The sequence below is a fragment of the Macaca thibetana genome, chromosome 4, assembly GCF_024542745.1.
Source record: "Macaca thibetana thibetana isolate TM-01 chromosome 4, ASM2454274v1, whole genome shotgun sequence".
Lineage (NCBI taxonomy): Eukaryota > Metazoa > Chordata > Mammalia > Primates > Cercopithecidae > Macaca > Macaca thibetana.
In genome coordinates this window covers 57,486,292-57,502,390 of record NC_065581.1, presented here as the reverse complement: position 1 = coordinate 57,502,390, position 16,099 = coordinate 57,486,292, and the positions used below count along the sequence as shown (strand labels likewise).

At 37.8% G+C, this 16,099-nt stretch overlaps 2 protein-coding genes across 13 annotated transcripts in view; one reads left to right on the top strand and one right to left on the bottom strand.

Moving 5' to 3' along the window:
• Positions 1-11,102, bottom strand: part of ZNF451 (zinc finger protein 451) — a 376,340-nt gene extending 365,238 nt beyond the window's left edge. The window contains exon 1 of the mRNA XM_050788773.1: positions 11,092-11,102. The gene's annotated coding sequence lies outside the window, so the exon portion shown is untranslated. The remainder of the gene's footprint in view (positions 1-11,091) is intronic.
• DST (dystonin) overlaps positions 1-16,099 on the top strand; it is a 1,587,602-nt gene that overhangs the window by 1,245,136 nt on the left and 326,367 nt on the right. The gene's annotated exons all lie outside the window — the stretch shown is intronic.

The following is a 16,099-nucleotide window of genomic DNA, read 5'->3' as shown; positions in this document are numbered from 1 at the left end:
CTTTCTACTTTTGCTTGGAAGATTTTGCTCTTTTTGTCTGTCACTGTCTTAATCTCTCCTACTATGTGTTTATGAGTTTAATTTTCAGAGTTTGGGGCTAGCTCACAATCACCCCATTTTCCACTTGAGTATTTTGTAGGTTGGACAATAGCTTAAGTTTACTAGAATAACATATTTTATGTGTTTACACAGAATATGTATTTTTAAATTTTGCCTCATTTATGGGAAAGTGGGGGAGAAAACAGGATATTTTTTATTTAAAACTTTTTAGAAGATGAGATGTGAAAATAATTTGATAATGACTAAATCAACTTCTTGTTACACTGTGATTCTCAGTCTTATGAATTCAGAAAGTCCATTGTTTTGAAATCGGAACCTTGTCACTTGCCCCCATCCTGATGAGGTTTGCATCTCAGCACTCTCAGAAAATGCAAAGCAATTTCTCATGGGGAGATTTGGGACATCTGCGCCTGTGTGGTGTCTACATTTTTGTACAGTCATGATTTAGCTTCAGAAAGAGTCTGTATTTGGGACTAAATATTCTATTCCTTTCTGAATCATCAAATAATGATTACATTGTATTCAGTATTGGTTTTAGAACAAAATATGCCACTTCCCAACTGTTTAAATCTGGGCAAAGCGTGTATCCCATCTGTGTATCAGTTTCCTTTTCTCTGAAATGGGCATGATACTAGTACCTGCCTGTTTTGAGGATTAATTTAAGTTACACTCTTAGAATAGTGCCAGTAGGCACATGGTAGATAATAAATGTTAGCAGCTTATTCTAGTTCTTTGAAGAGTGACATCCCACGCTTGCTTTATTCAATAAAAATCATTTAACCAAATTGATAGTTTAACCAGTTGTTTTGTTCTTTAATCATCTGCTTCACTAGGAAATACTGAAGGTGTTTTTGTTGTTTTAAATATGAATCTGTTTGTTTTTACTTAAGAGCTGGTATAACTACTGTAGTAGTTCAGGGATAGTATTTTGACTCCATGGTGATATTAATTTCAAATTTCGGGTAATAGTAAGTTCAGTTTTATTTTTTAAGATAACATGGAAATTTTGTCTTTCAGTAGTGAATGTGATTTTCCAAAGACCTTGTATTTTACCTTGTTTCTATATAAACTAACTCAGTCATAAGGAAGGTATTTGATTTGCTGACGGCCACATAGGAAATCAAAACTCTTGGCTGCCTCGTTTGTTTCCCCAGTCCCAGCTGATTCAGTTTCCTTAGAAACTGCATGATGCACATGATTTATGAATTATGTATCAACTTAACTTGAGAACTGTCAGTTGTTTAGACCTTGTTTAAAGACAAAAATAATCTGAGTAATTTTAATGAATAAATGATGATTTGTAGAATATGTATATATTTATTTAAATGTTTAAAATTAAATATAAAATTAAAAATATGGAAATGATCTTTATATAATCAAAACACTCACAATTTTGTACCCTAAATGAAATGTAATGAAGAATTTAGAATTAAAAGGGATATTATTTTTTCATCTTGTAAAGTGAATTCAAAATCAGTTAAGCAACCTCAGCCTGAAATGACACTACAGTAGCAAAACATGCTGATTCTACTTTTTATGAATCAGTCATGGGCGAGAAGTGTTCTTGTTTGTAAGGGATTACTGATAATTATTATCAACAGAATAAAGGCTTACTCTAACAAGATCTGGGGAGGATTACAGTTTGGCTTAATACAGTTATGTTCATTTCCTCTGCGCAAATGTATTTAATGGGACTTCTTTAGTATGGTCATTAGAGCATTGTCTCTTCTATGATGTGGTCTTAAAAAAATGTACTATTGCAGTGGAATTTTAGGTAAACCTGTATTGAGCCTCAGCAGATTTTAATTGTCAAAAGAGGCTAAGATATATTAAGATTTCTTTGGAGCAAGCAATATAATATTTCATGTTATTTCTCTTTAAATCAGTATATAGTATCAATAATAAATTTTAGTAATACCAAAACAGTTATCTCTGTGAAACTAGGGTCATACCTTAAATTTTTTTAACATTTATTTTTAATGTTACTTAATGACTCTTTTCCTAGAACTGTATTTCAAAGGCATTGCAATAACCGGGTTTTCAGAATTTGGAAATTGTCTAAATCCTTCTCATTGCAGAGTCACAGATGATCTGTCTGATTACCATGCATTCAATCCTTACGATATAGATCTAATTGTAGTTGGAGCTCTTGGGATGTTTTGCTACTCAATTATGCAATATATACACCTTAGTGTATCCTGTATCTTGGTAGTTTGATTTTGTAAATGAAATCTATGATTTAAACAATATATTCAAATTTACGTAGTAAAGATACCCAGCTAAATTGTAACAATTTGGCAGACTGAATTTGGTCATATGTTTGGTATTGAGGACTTCAGATTCAGTGAAATGGGGTTGTGACCCTTGACCTTTGTTCTTAGCTTTCATTTATGTGATGGGAAAGCTGCCTTTATTTCTAACACAAATCTTCACTTCAAATCTCCCAGTTTTGGAGATTGGGTTACAAAGAAATTGTGCTTTTCAGATTTTTCCATGAACTACAGAAATTCCTGTGGCACTGCTTCCTAGGGAGTTGTTTTCAGCTTTAACAGAAAGCATCTTAGAATAATGTAAAAGGTCGGGGTTACCACAGTATTAAAGTATTTGAACTCTTGGTCTGTCAGGATGGGAGTTGACTTTGTTGGCCAGCCTGGTCTGCCTGTAAGATTCACATCAGGGGTTTTGGGAGTTGGAAAAGCATCTCCTCATATCTTTTTTATTGAAAGGGAGCTCTGCCTCTGGCAGTGCAGAAAATGATGGCATGAAAAGTTTGATAATTATATCAAAAGAAGATGGTGGTGGAAGATGCTTGTACTCACATTGTCCCATTATAGGCTATTCTATTGTTCTTTTTCATATTTTGCAGTCTCCTTAACATTTAAGAAACTGAAGGTGTATTTAATCAATAGTGTCACTATGATAGATATTATGAAAGAAAAAAACGGGCCGGGCGCGGTGGCTCAAGCCTGTAATCCCAGCACTTTGGGAGGCCGAGACGGGCGGATCACGAGGTCGGGAGATCGAGACCATCCTGGCTAACATGGTGAAACCCCGTCTCTACTAAAAAATACAAAAAAAACTAGCCGGGCGAGGTGGCGGGCGCCTGTAGTCCCAGCTACTCGGGAGGCTGAGGCAGGAGAATGGCGTAAACCCGGGAGGCGGAGCTTGCAGTGAGCTGAGATCCGGCCACTGCACTCTAGCCTGGGCGGCAGAGCGAGACTCCGTCTCAAAAAAAAAAAAAAAAAAAAAAAAAAAAAAAAAAAAAAAAAAAAAGAAAAAAACAACGCCCTTGGAAAACTAAGCAAAGTTATCACGTAAGATTGCAGCATAAATTTTAAAAGCTATTTCCCAAGGAATAGGCTATATCCAGACACTTGACCAATATTATTGCCCTTGTCCTAGAGTTAATGCTAGGTGTGCTGTAGTATTTTAGGAGCACAAGAGTTTTACAATCTTGGTTCTGCCAATTAAGCTAAGATTCACTTTCCTCACCTGCAAAATATGGATAACATCCACTTCCCTGATTTTTGTGAGAATCAAATGGGATGATTTATGTAAAGCATTTAGCTCAACACTTAACACATTAGAAACAGCCCCCAAATGGCAGCTATTATTGCAGATTTTCATCTCAGCTACAGTAGTTTGAATTATCTGTCAGTACTGTACTATCTTTTAATGTATGATATTCTTTTTATGTTCTGGGCCTTCTTAAAGTATAATGATTTCCCTTTTCTCAAATTGAATTTGACCTTTTCAAAAGTCTGGAATTTACTGAAGACAAGGAATTATCCAGTGCCTTATGAATGGGGATGTTTATATTGGATTGGCTGGCTTCCAGGTGGCAAACAACATTCAAAAGCAGACATAAATTTTTTCCTTCCAAGAGGCCACATGGTGCTCCTTTCCTGCATCAGGCTCCCATGGATATGAATGGGTGTAATGTGTATAGAGCAAGGGAAAGGTCTTGCTACTAAAAAGTAGGGCACTGTGCTATATCAGATAAATTAGTACGTTCCCATGAGCTCATGCTTTGTCCTAAAAGATGTCTTTGTCTTAATGTCCTGTTAGAGTCTAGCTAGCAGTTAGGAGTCAATGTTTGATATAATTCTCAGTGGTTGAATCCTACTAGGATCTTCATAGTTTGTATATTTAAAAAAACTAGTAGTATTAAAGCCCAAACAAAAATATTTATTAAAATCTTACATGCTACACTTTGTTAAAGTGTTATTGGCTGAGTCTCCTGTTACCAAGTTTAAAAGGTTGACTTACATTTTTTCCCTAAGAGTTTTAAGAAAAGTGGTACTTAAATTCATAGAGCTAAGAAAATTGTTGCTCATTGTCCATGGATATCAGAAAATATAATTTTGATTATTTATAGAATTATAAATATTTAAATAGGGTACTCACGTTGTTAATTCCGTGTCATCATTCATTCTGCTTATAATGCTCAGTTGGATTTTTCCTTAAATATAAAAATTAAATAGATGAATGAACAAACAAGAAGTAGAAATAGTGGTAGGTGTTAACGAATTAGAAATTGGCTTTAGTTTCTCTCTTAATAATTATTATGTGGTGTGTGGTGTATGGCTGGGTATGGTGGCTCACGCCTGTAATCCCAGCATTTTGGGATGATCACCTGAGGTCAGGCATTAAAGACCAGCCTGGCCAACATGGCGAAACCCCTCCTATACTAAAAATACAAAAATTAGCTAGGTGTGGTGGCACATACCTGTAATCACAGCTCCTCGGGAGACTGAGTCAGGAGAATCGCTTGAACCTGGGAGGTGGAGGTTGCAGTGAGCTAAGATCGTACTGTTGCACTCCGGCCTGGGTGACAGAGCAAGACTCAAAAAAATTTATTATGTGACTTGTATTAGTAAGATTAGAACATTAAATAAATTTTATATTATCACTTCTTTAGGCTTACATTATGATTTTTTCCCCTGGGGCTTCTCCGACATCTTATTATATGTAAGTCCTTTATGAACATTTTAAGAGTCTTTGGGTTCTCCATGTAATTATAAAGATGAAGTTGTATATTTGGCAGGGTGGCGGGGAGAGCATTTTAATTCTCTCTGGACATTTTATAAGAGAAGACATTTCAGATTCTTGACTAGCTTGTGAATAATACATATTAAGCAAATATACACTCCCAGTATGAAAACAGTTTATAGGGCCCTTTCATATTATTATCTTATTAGATATTCTCAGATAGTGGTATTTCCTTATTCTCCAGCAAACAGACCTGATTAGAGAAGTTAAATGTTTTGGTTAAGTTTATACAAATGACCATGCTTAAACAAGTATCTCCTGAGTGTAAGTGAAAAACAGCCTTTGAGACTGGGGAGATACGACAACTAAATGCATTGTTGTACTGGATGAGATCCTACAACAAAAAGAGAATATTAATGAAAAACCGATGAAATCATTATGAAGTCCGGAGTTTATGTTTTAAAAAATGTGGAAAAGGTTAAAAATTATTTGGGGGAACATAACGTAAAAAGTTTGAAGACAATCAAACAGGTGAAAATTTTGCACGTGTGAGTAGATAGGAGGTCTTTTTTTTCCTAGGACATTGTTTTATTCTGTTGCTCCGGCTGGAGTACATTGGTGTGATCATGGCTCACTGCAGCCTTGACTTCCTTGGCTCAGGTGATCCTCCCACTTCAGCCTTCTGAGTACCTGGGGCTACAGGTGTGTGCCACCATGGATCGGGAGAACCCGCTCCCGATGTTTAATGTGGGTTCTTTTCTATTTCCTAAGTGTCTCGGCTGGGTTGAGAAATAAAGGGAAAGAGCACAAGAGAGAGAAATTTAAAGCTGGGTGTCTGGGGGAGACATCACATGTCCGCAGGATCCTTGATGTTCACTGAGCTGTAAAACCAGCAAGTTTTTATTAGCGATTTTCAAAAAGGGAGGGAGTGCAGTAATAGGGTGTGGGTCACAGAGAGCACATACTTCACAAGGTAATAAAATATCACAAAGCAAATGGAGGCAGGGCGAGATCACAGGACCACTGGATGAGGCAAAATTAAAATTGCTAATGAAGTTTCAGCACTCATTGTCATTGATAACATCTTATCAGGAAACAGGGTTTGACAGCAGATAACCTGTCTGACCACAATTTATTAGGTGGGAATTTTCCTTGTCCTAATAAGCTTGGGAGCACTATAGGAGACCGGGGTTTATTTCATCCCTTTGGCTTCGACCATAAAAGACGGGGCACCTTAAAAGGGACCGTCCATAGGCCTACCTTCAGGGCGCATTCTCTTTCTCAGGGATGTTCCTTGCTGAGAAAAAGAATTCAGCAATATTTCTCCTATTTGCTTATGAAAGAGGAGAAATATAGCTCTGTTCCATCCGGCTCACCGGAGGCCAGTTCAAAGTTACCTCTCTTGTTCCCTGAACATCACTGTTATCCTGTTCTTTTTTTAAGATGCCCAGATTTCGTATTGTTCAAACACACATGCTATACAAACAATTTGTGCAGTTGATACAATCTCAGGGTCCTGAGGCGACATTCATCCTCCTCAGTTTATGAAGAAGATGACGGGATTAAGAGAATAAAGTAAAGACAGGCATAGGAAAACACAAAGGTATTGATTGGGGAAGTGTTAAGTGTCCATGAAATCTTCACAATTTATGTTCAGAGATTGCAGTAAAGACAGGTGTAAGAAATTATAAAAGTATTAATTTGGGGAACTAATAAATGTCCATGAAATCTTCACAATTTATGTTCTTCTGCTGCGGCTTCAGCCGGTCCCTCCGTTCGGGGTCCCTGACTTCCCGCAACAACCATGCCTGGCTAATTTTTTGTATTTTTTGGAGAGATAGGGTTTCACCATGTTGCCCAGGGTGGTCTCGAACTCCTGGGCTCAAGCAGTCCTCCTACCTCAGCCTCCCGAAGTGCTGGAATTACAGGCGTGAGCCACTATGCCCAGCCTTAGATAGGAGTTTTTGTTTTTTATTTATTTTTTTAATCAGGTTGTTGTTATATACATGGCATTGTAACTAGTAGACCTCTGAAAATGCTTCTCTACAACTTTTTGAAACTTGTTGAATTTCTTGAATCTTCTACCAGACAAAACCTAATTTTCTGTTCTAGAGAGAGCAGCTTCTTTTTCACTGGGGATGTTCTCGTCCTAGGATATCAGAGGCACCATGGAGATTGGGGATAGGAGTTTTTCATTGTGCTATTGCTTTTAACAGAGAAACTTCAGAAACAACCTAAATGCTTATCAATATTAAAATGGATCAGTTAATGATTGTATAGTTGGGCAATTATTACTATGTACAGTTAAGAAAATGAACTAGAATTATATCAATAGAGTTAACTCTAAAGAAATTGTTAGTAAATAAAGCAGATTGCCAATTAAAAACACACCTTTGAATAATTTTTAAAAAACTTTATACTATATGCACATGATTACAAAATCAAACATACAGAAGGATTTATAATGAAAATGAATTGTTTCAGTTCCCCTTCTTCCTTTTCTCTACTCGGTTCCCACAGTCGATTTGAAATCATGTTTAAGTGTGTCTGGTGCTTACAGGCATACCTTGGAGATACTGTGGGTTCAGTTCCAGACCTCCACAATAAAGCAGGTATTGCAATAAGTCAAGTCAGAGAAATTTTTTGGCTTCTTAGTGGATATAAAAGTTATGCTTGTATTATACTGCAGTCTACTAAGTGTGCAATAGCATTATGTCTAAAAGAACAATGTATATACCTTAATTAAAAAAGATTGTATTGGCCAGGCGTGGTGGCTCATGCCTGCAATCCCAGCACTTTGGGAGGCCGAGGTGGGTGGATCACTTGAGGTCAGAAGTTCAAGACCAGCTTGGCCAAGATGGTGAAACCCCATCTCTACTAAAAAAATACAAAAATTAGGGCGTGGTGGTGCGTGCCTGTTATCCCAGTTACTCGGGAGGCCAAGGCAGGAGAATTGCTTGAGCCCAAGAGGTGGAGGTTGCAGTGAGCTGGGATTATGCCACTGCACTCCAGTTGGGAGCAGAGCAAGATTCTGTCTCAAAAAAAAAAAAAAAAAAAAAAAAAAAAACACCCCAAAAACAAACAAACCACAAAAAGACCTTATTGCTTCAAAAAAAAAAAAAAAATGCCAAGGGTCATCTGAGCATTCAGCAAGTCATAATCTTTATGTTGGTAGAGGGTCTTGCCTTGATGTTGATGACTGTTGACTGATCAGGGTGGTGGTTGCTGAAGATTTGGGTAGCTGTGGCAATTTCTTAAAACAACAGTGAAGTTGAAATAAATCTTTTTTTCCTGAGCAATCTTAATAGTGAGCTTAAAATAGTTATTAAACCCTTCTGTAAACAGATATGCTGTCATCCAGGCATTGTTGTTCTATTTATAGAGCATGAGCAGAGTAGTTTAGCCTAATTCTTATGGGCCATAAAATTTTCAGAATGGCAAATGAGCATCAACTTCAACTTCAGCTGTATTAGTCCCTAATAGGCGAGTCAGCCTGATTTTTGAAGCTTTAAAGCCAGGCTTTGCCTTCTCTCCAACTATGAAAGTCCTATGTGGCATCTATAATAAAGAGACTTCTATGGCATAGTCTTCCATTAGAAGACTGTTTTGTCCACATTGATAAACTGTTGCTTAGATTCACCTTCATCAATGATTTTAGCCAGATATTCTGGATAACTTGCTGCAGTTTCTCTATTAACAATTGTTGCTTTGCCTTGAACTATGTTATGGAGATGGTTTCTTTCCTTAAATCTTACGAACCTACCTCTGCTAGCTGCAAAGCTTTCTTCTGCAGCTTTCTCACCTCTCTCAGCCTTCATAGAATTGAAGAAAGTTAGGACCTTGCTCTGGATTAGGCTTTGGTTAAGGGAATTCCTCTGTCTAGATCACTGAAACTTTCTCCATGTCATCAGTAAGGCTGTTTCTTATCATTCATGTATTCACTGGCGTAGCACTTTTTTTTTTGAGATGGAGTTTCGCTCTTGTCATCCAGGCTGGAGTGCAATGGCACAATCTCTCTTCACCACAACCTCCGCTTTCAGTTTCAAGCGATTCTCCTGCCTCAGCCTTCTGAGTAGCTGGGATTACGGGCGCCTGCCACCACGCCCAGCTCATTTTTTAATTTTTAGTAGAGAGAGGTTTTTGCCATGTTGGCCAGGATGGTCTCAAACTCCTGACCTCAGGTGATTCGCCTGCCTCAGCCTCCCAAAGTGCTGGGATTACAGGTGTGAGCCACCGTGCCCAGCCTGGAGTAGCACTTTTGATTTCCTTCAAGAACTTCTCCTTTGCATTCACAACTTGGCTAGTTAATTTGGAGCAAGAGGCCTAGCTTTTGGCCTGTTTTGGCTTTCAACATGCTTTCCTCACTAAGCTTAATAATTTCTAGCTTTTGAGTAAAGTGAGAGATGTGCCACTCTTCCTTTCACTTGAACACATAGAGGCCATTGTAGGGTTATTAATTGGCCTAATCTTAATACTGTTGTGTCTCAGGGAATAAGGGGGCCTGAGGAAAGGGAGAGAGGGCAGGGGTATGGTGGCTGGTTGTTGGAGCAGTCAGAACACACATTTCTTGATTAAGTTGACTGTCTTATATGGGTGTGGCTTATGGTGCCCCAAAAGGATTTACAAGAGTAACCTTAAAGATCAGTGATCACACATCATCATAACAGATATAATGATAATGAAAAAGTTTGAATATTATGAGAATTACCAAAATATAACAGAGAGATAAGAAGTAAGCCCATGCTGTTGGAAAAATAATGCCAGTAAACTTGCTTGACTCAGGGTTGCCACAGTATGTAAAAAATGCAGTATCTGCAAAGCACAATAAAGCCAAGTGCAGTAAAACGAGGTATGCCGGTACTTCTGTGTCTCTAAATAAAATGCTTATGCTGTGATTTTTAGAAAAATATGCAGACTGCAGACATTTGCTCTTAATTCCTGTTAAAATAGATGAGGATTTACTCTGCTTATAGTCCCCTCCCTCCCTTTTTCTCTCCTTCCTTCCCTCCTCCTTCCTTGTTATATTACTATAGGATATAACAATATTTACTATTTTAAAATTTAATTTTTAATCAGACTGTTTATGTAGATAGTTTAAAAGTGAAATAATTCTATAAAACTTATGAAAATCTGCAGTCGCTTCTGTAGCCACTCACCCCCACGACTCCCAACCATTGCCTGCATCCTAGAGACAAGCATTTCACACTGTCGGCTGATTCTTTTGATATTTAAATCACATCACTAGATAACATATATTGGATCTACTTCTTGATTTTCTGTTTTGTGTCCTATCTATTGGATTTCCTCTCTGGAAGGAGAACATTTAGCTCACTCTCACTGCTTCTACCCTTAGACAGGTCATACTCTCCATTCTCGGTTCTCCCAGTGTAGTTACCACATTCATTTGTCTAGATCACTATTCTTTGTCACATTATTGTGATGTAGTACATGGTATTCGCAGCTGAGTCATGAGTAAATTATGACTCTTTCTTTCTTGCATGAGTTTCCTTGTTTGTGCTCTGTAGTTAATAATTGTCTTGCTTCTTTGCTCAGTTTTCTATGTATTTATCATAAATTCATCCCCAGTTGTTAACATTATTTTCTCCAAATATTCAGACACATCAGGTATTGCATCTTTTTGGGTCTTACTTGCATAGAACCTTGTGAGCTGTTCTGTTTTGTTCTGTGTGGTTGCCCCGTATCCCTGGGGCACCGGTAACCATCACTCCAGGGATGCTGTTTGCCTCTTTCTGTGTGAGATCCCTTTCTGCTGGATCCTGTGGTCTTGAGACTCTTGGATTACAACCTTGTTTTGGCAAACTGTCTTCTATAGTAGTACCATGAGGAAAGATGCATGGAAGAGAAATTTTGTGTGTCCTGGGAAAATTTTTTATTGATGCTCTTGCACTTAATTGGTACTATCTAGATTGGAAATAATTTTTCCTTTAGAATTTTGAAAGCGCTGATTGTTCTGTTGTCTTCTGGGCTTTCACTATTGCTATTACAAAATATCAAGATCATCTTCCCTTCTCTCTCCCTCCCCCACTCTTTCTTGACATTATAGGATTGTGATTCTTAACCCTGGCTTCACTTTAGACTTATCTGGGGACTTTGACCAAATCCTGGTATGAGAGATTTTGAAGTACTTGGTCTGGACCAGAGCCTAAACATAGATATTTCTGAAAAGCTCCCTGGGTAATTCTAAGATGTAGCCAAAGTCAAGAACCACTGTTTTAGTGTCTTTTCTTTATCTCTAATTGCTGAAATTTCTTGATGCTATGCTGTGATGTGGGTCCCTTTCTATCCATTGTGCTAGGTACTTGATTGTTCCATTAATCTGGAGGGTTATGTTAATTTTAGTAATTAAAATTTTTACTTTCTCGAGTTCATCTAATCTATTATTTTAAAAATCTTCTATTATTTGTAGTTCCTCTGCTTGTCTCTCCTCTGATTTTCTGTAACTTTTTCCTTTTGATTATAGAGTGCTTTTCTCAGTTTGATCTTCCAACCCTTTCATTGAGTTTTCCTTTCCTGTAATCCTATTTTAATTTTTTGGAGAATTCATTTTTTTGTGCTCTAATTATTCTGCTTTTGTGGAATCCTGTTTATATTTAAGGATGCAGTATCTTCCCTCCTTTCTCAGGATACTAATAATTTTTTGTTAACTTTTTATCTCCCTTCCTGGCTCTGTTTCCTCTAAATTAGTTTTTGAAAATCTATTACTTGTTTTAGCTTCCTGGTTTTTCCTATAAGGGACTTTGCTCAGAAGCCTTCCTTGGCTGTGTACCTATTTATGTTTAAAAGCTAATTATGGACACGCTATCTGTGTGGTGGACTTCTCAACCTTAGCCTTTACCATAGGATGATCTGGCTGGGTCATTGCAGTGGGGTTACTCCTGGGATCAGAATCTTGGGATCTTTTCTCTTGGGCTGGTCATATTCCTTAGAGAGTACCCTTTTCAACTCCACCTTTGGGAGCTGATTAAGCAGAAGATGGCTGGAGGATAACTTTTAGGATGTGAAGCCATGCTTAATTTGCTTTTCTCATTTATGTCTCTTGTCATGCCAATTAGAGCCCCTTTCTCTTTTACTCTCTCCAGAGAATAAACCTCCAGCCTCCTGGGGGTTGGGCAAGGGAGAGGAATCTCTTTCTTAGACATTTCCTTTCTGTGTCAAGGCCCACCCCACCCCAGCTTTCATGGCTACCTGCTGCTATCCTTTTCTGGTGGGGTTTTTGTGGGGTTTCAAGATGTGAATCAGATTGCTTCTCTCAGCTTTCCTGGCTGCTGGCTTAGGGGTCACCTCTCTGTTGAGTCAGGTACAACTTGTTCTTTGGCTTTCTAGCTACCAAATTTTGTTCTTCTCAACTCCTTTTCCTTTCTCCTTGTTGGTGTGTATCCTAAACACAGTTTCCATTACTGTCAATGTAATGTGTTTTCAGGAGAGAGTGGAGGTAATCTAAAGGTCATTTGCTCTGTATTATCAGGACTGAATAATATGATTGCGGTAAATGAAAAATAAAGAGAAGGTAAAATGCCTCAGATTGTCATAATGATTCTATTTTGCAAGTCAGCTCTGAGGTTCAGTCAGAATAGTTGGTGTGTATAATGTCTGCAGAAGCATAGCAGTAACTCATACTTGGTGTTCTTTGGTTGGTGGCAGATCTTGCTGCAATCAGTTGGACTGAAAGTTAAATTTGGAAAAATTATTTAAACTCTTCTGTTGCAATGCAGGTTGACAGCCTGTATTGAAATAAAATGTTTGGTTTGGTTTGGTTTAGAAACCCTAAAAACACTGTGTTGGTTTCAACCAAAAAAACTTGGCTTTTCTCCTTAAATCAGTCATGACTGTATTAACATTTAAAATACTGTTTTCTTGGTACCATTTACACCTCAGTGATGTCACATAGAAAATTGAGAAATTATAACTCATTTTCATTCTTTTATTGTGCGTTTAAAATATGTTTCATTTTAAGATATTTTTCTTCCTTAAGGGAATTGATAACGTAGCACTTTAAGGAACTTTTAATAAAAATACTGTTTTTTTGGTAAATTGATTGTATTACTTATTATCAGAGACAATATGTACATTCTTCACTGCATGTTCACGTAAAGTTAGAAAGCCAGTCTGAAATTTGTGTATATTTGCTGCACTAAAAAAAAGTCAGATTAAAACTTTTTATACTACCAAAAGCAACCTTTAAAAAAATCTTGTTTTTCTTTTCAAAAACGTAGTGTTCTTATCTGTCTTAGGACCTCTTTTGTTAGAATTCTCCATGGGTAATTTAAGAGAACAACATTTTATTTTGAAAAACTTAAAATCTACAGAAAAGTTGAAAGAACAGTTATATAAACCCTATGTATACCTGTCACCTTAGTTCACTGAGTGTTAACATTTTGCCAAATTCATGCTTTCTCAATTTTTTTTTACTGAACCATTAGAATTTAAGTTAAGACATCATGACATTTTTGTCTCTAAATAATTAAGTATTTGTATTGTCAGAATAAGGACATCCTCTTTACATAATCATAATACCATCTTCAACTCCAAGAAACAATTCTATGATACCATCTAAAATATAATATGCATCCCTCCTGGATTTTCCCCAGCCTTTAACTTCTAGCTCTTCCCCGCCCTCCAGGACTCCAAGATGCAAATAAGGATTGCTAGAACAGTGCCCTCTCCTAACTTTTTTCTTTTTTCTTTTTTTTTTTGAGACAGGGTCTCCCTCTGTCATCTAGGCTGAAGTGCAGTGGTGCGATCATGGGCTCACTGCAGCCTTGACCTCTGGGGCTCAAGCGGTTCTCCCTCCTTAGCCTCTGAGTAGCTGGGACTACAGATTCATGCCACCATGCCTAGCTACATTTTTGTATTTTTTGTGGAGATGGAGTTTCACCATCTTATCTAGGCTGGTCTCAAACTCATGAGCTCAAGCAGTCCACCTGCTTTGGCCTCCCAACGTGATGGGACTACAGGTGTGAGCTACCACACCAGCCAACCATTTGTCTTATAGAATGTCCCACAAGGTGAGTTTGTCTTATTATTTCCTTATGATTGGATTCAGGTTAGAACATTTGTGGCAAAATTATTATAGCAGTGATAGTGTTTACTTCTTATTGCAGCATATCAGGAAGCACGTATCAGTGTATTCCATTAATGGTGGTGTTGAATTTGATCACTTAGCCAGGTGTGGTGGCGTACCCCTGTGTTCCCAGTTACTAGGAATATTGAGATGGGAGGATTGCCTGAGTCCAGCAGTTACAGGCCAGCCTGGGCAACATAGTGAGACCCTATCTCTTAAAAAAAAAAGATCGATCATTTAGTTGAGATGGTATCTGCGAGATCTCTTCATTGTAAAAGAACCTGTTTTACTACTTTTTGTCTCTTGTAATTAATGGTTAAACTGGGAAATTTGTACATGTCATGTTCCCCCAAAGCTTTTTACCTAATAGTATTCCTTGATCCTTACCTGAATGAGTTATTAATACTTAATTGTAAAAATGGTGACCGTTTCTTTTTTGTTTATTAGCCGGCATTCTTCCACAAAAAAGAGCTGTCCCTCATCTTCTCCTTTCTCTTCTTTAATGTCACTGTTGTCTCTTTAAAAAACAAACAAACAAACAAACCTCAGTGTGTTAGAATTCGTTATCGTTGCAATTATTTTTGATGATTAAGTTGTCCCAAGTTTGGCTAGTGGCAACCTTTTGAAGCTGGCTTCTGGGTCCTTTTACCATATTCTCAGTAATCTTTAAGCATTTCCTTTGCTTTTTGGCACAAGATGTTTCAGGCTCACTTTGTGCTTTCCCTGCCCCAGAGTTGGAATAGATGGTTCCTCTGAGAATTCAGTTTGTTTCAGTGGTTCTTCATAATTATAAATCATGATTTGGGCACTAGATATGTTTATTGCTGCTGATTATGACTACATCTAAACCCTTTCAATAGGAATACCTAGGAAATAGATAGCTTTCTTTTCATTTGTTTTCTTTTTCTTTTCTTTTTTTTTTTTTTTTTTTTTGAGACAGGGTCTCACTCTGTTGCCCAGACTGCAGTGTAGTGGTGTGATCATGGCTCACTGCTGCAGCCTTGACATCCCGGGCTCAGGTGATCCTCCTACCTCAGCCTCCTGAGTAGCTGGGACCACAGGCATGTGCCACCACACTTGGCTAATTTTAAATTATTTGTAGAGATAGAATCTTCCTATGTTGCCTAGGCTGGTCTTGAACTTCTGGGCTCAGTGATCCTCCCACCTCAGCCCCCCAAAGTGTGGGGATTACAGGTGTGAACCACTGCACCTGGGTGGATAGCTAATTTTTAAATCATACGTTTATTACTGATATTCACTATTCAGATTTGATACTGTAGGGTTCTTTTTTAAAAAACCTCCCATTTTTATCTCCCTGGTTCCCAGCAGTGAGAAAGAACTCTGGTTCACAACATTACTGTATTTATATAATTGCTCTCACCTACAATATACACAATACAGTGTTTCAGTGACTATACCTTTACCTTTACCAGTCTTATTTGTTTGTTTATTTGTTTGTTTTTTGAGACGGAATCTCGCTGTGTCACCCAGGCTGGAGTGCAGTGGTGCCATCTCGGCTCACTGCCTTACCAGTCTTATTTGGATTCAAAGTACATAGATTCATTCAGGGTGCTGGAAAATGATAAAAGGATAAAGGATTCATGAAAGGATACATAGTAACATGGATCTAAGGTAGCTTCTGGCATCAGTTACTCTCATTCACCCACTCTCTTGGCCTTCTTTGTTGGCCTCTCTTTTTCATTCCATGTGTCTCTGTGTCTTGTCTCTCACCTTCAACCTTGCTAAGTGCGAAGGAGTTTATTAGGTTGATTACTGACCCTCTAAGTAGCATTTCTGTTGGACAGCTCCTGATCCAGGTATCTTGGTCTTGTTGGCCAAAGTGTGGGCAATGGGGACCTCTTTTGTTAACAACAACTGTAAGCTTTCTTTTGTTTGGTCAGTATAATCATTGGGTATGTTTAGGTTTTATGGTTCAGTACAAACTGGTTTTCATTTTTTCTTAGT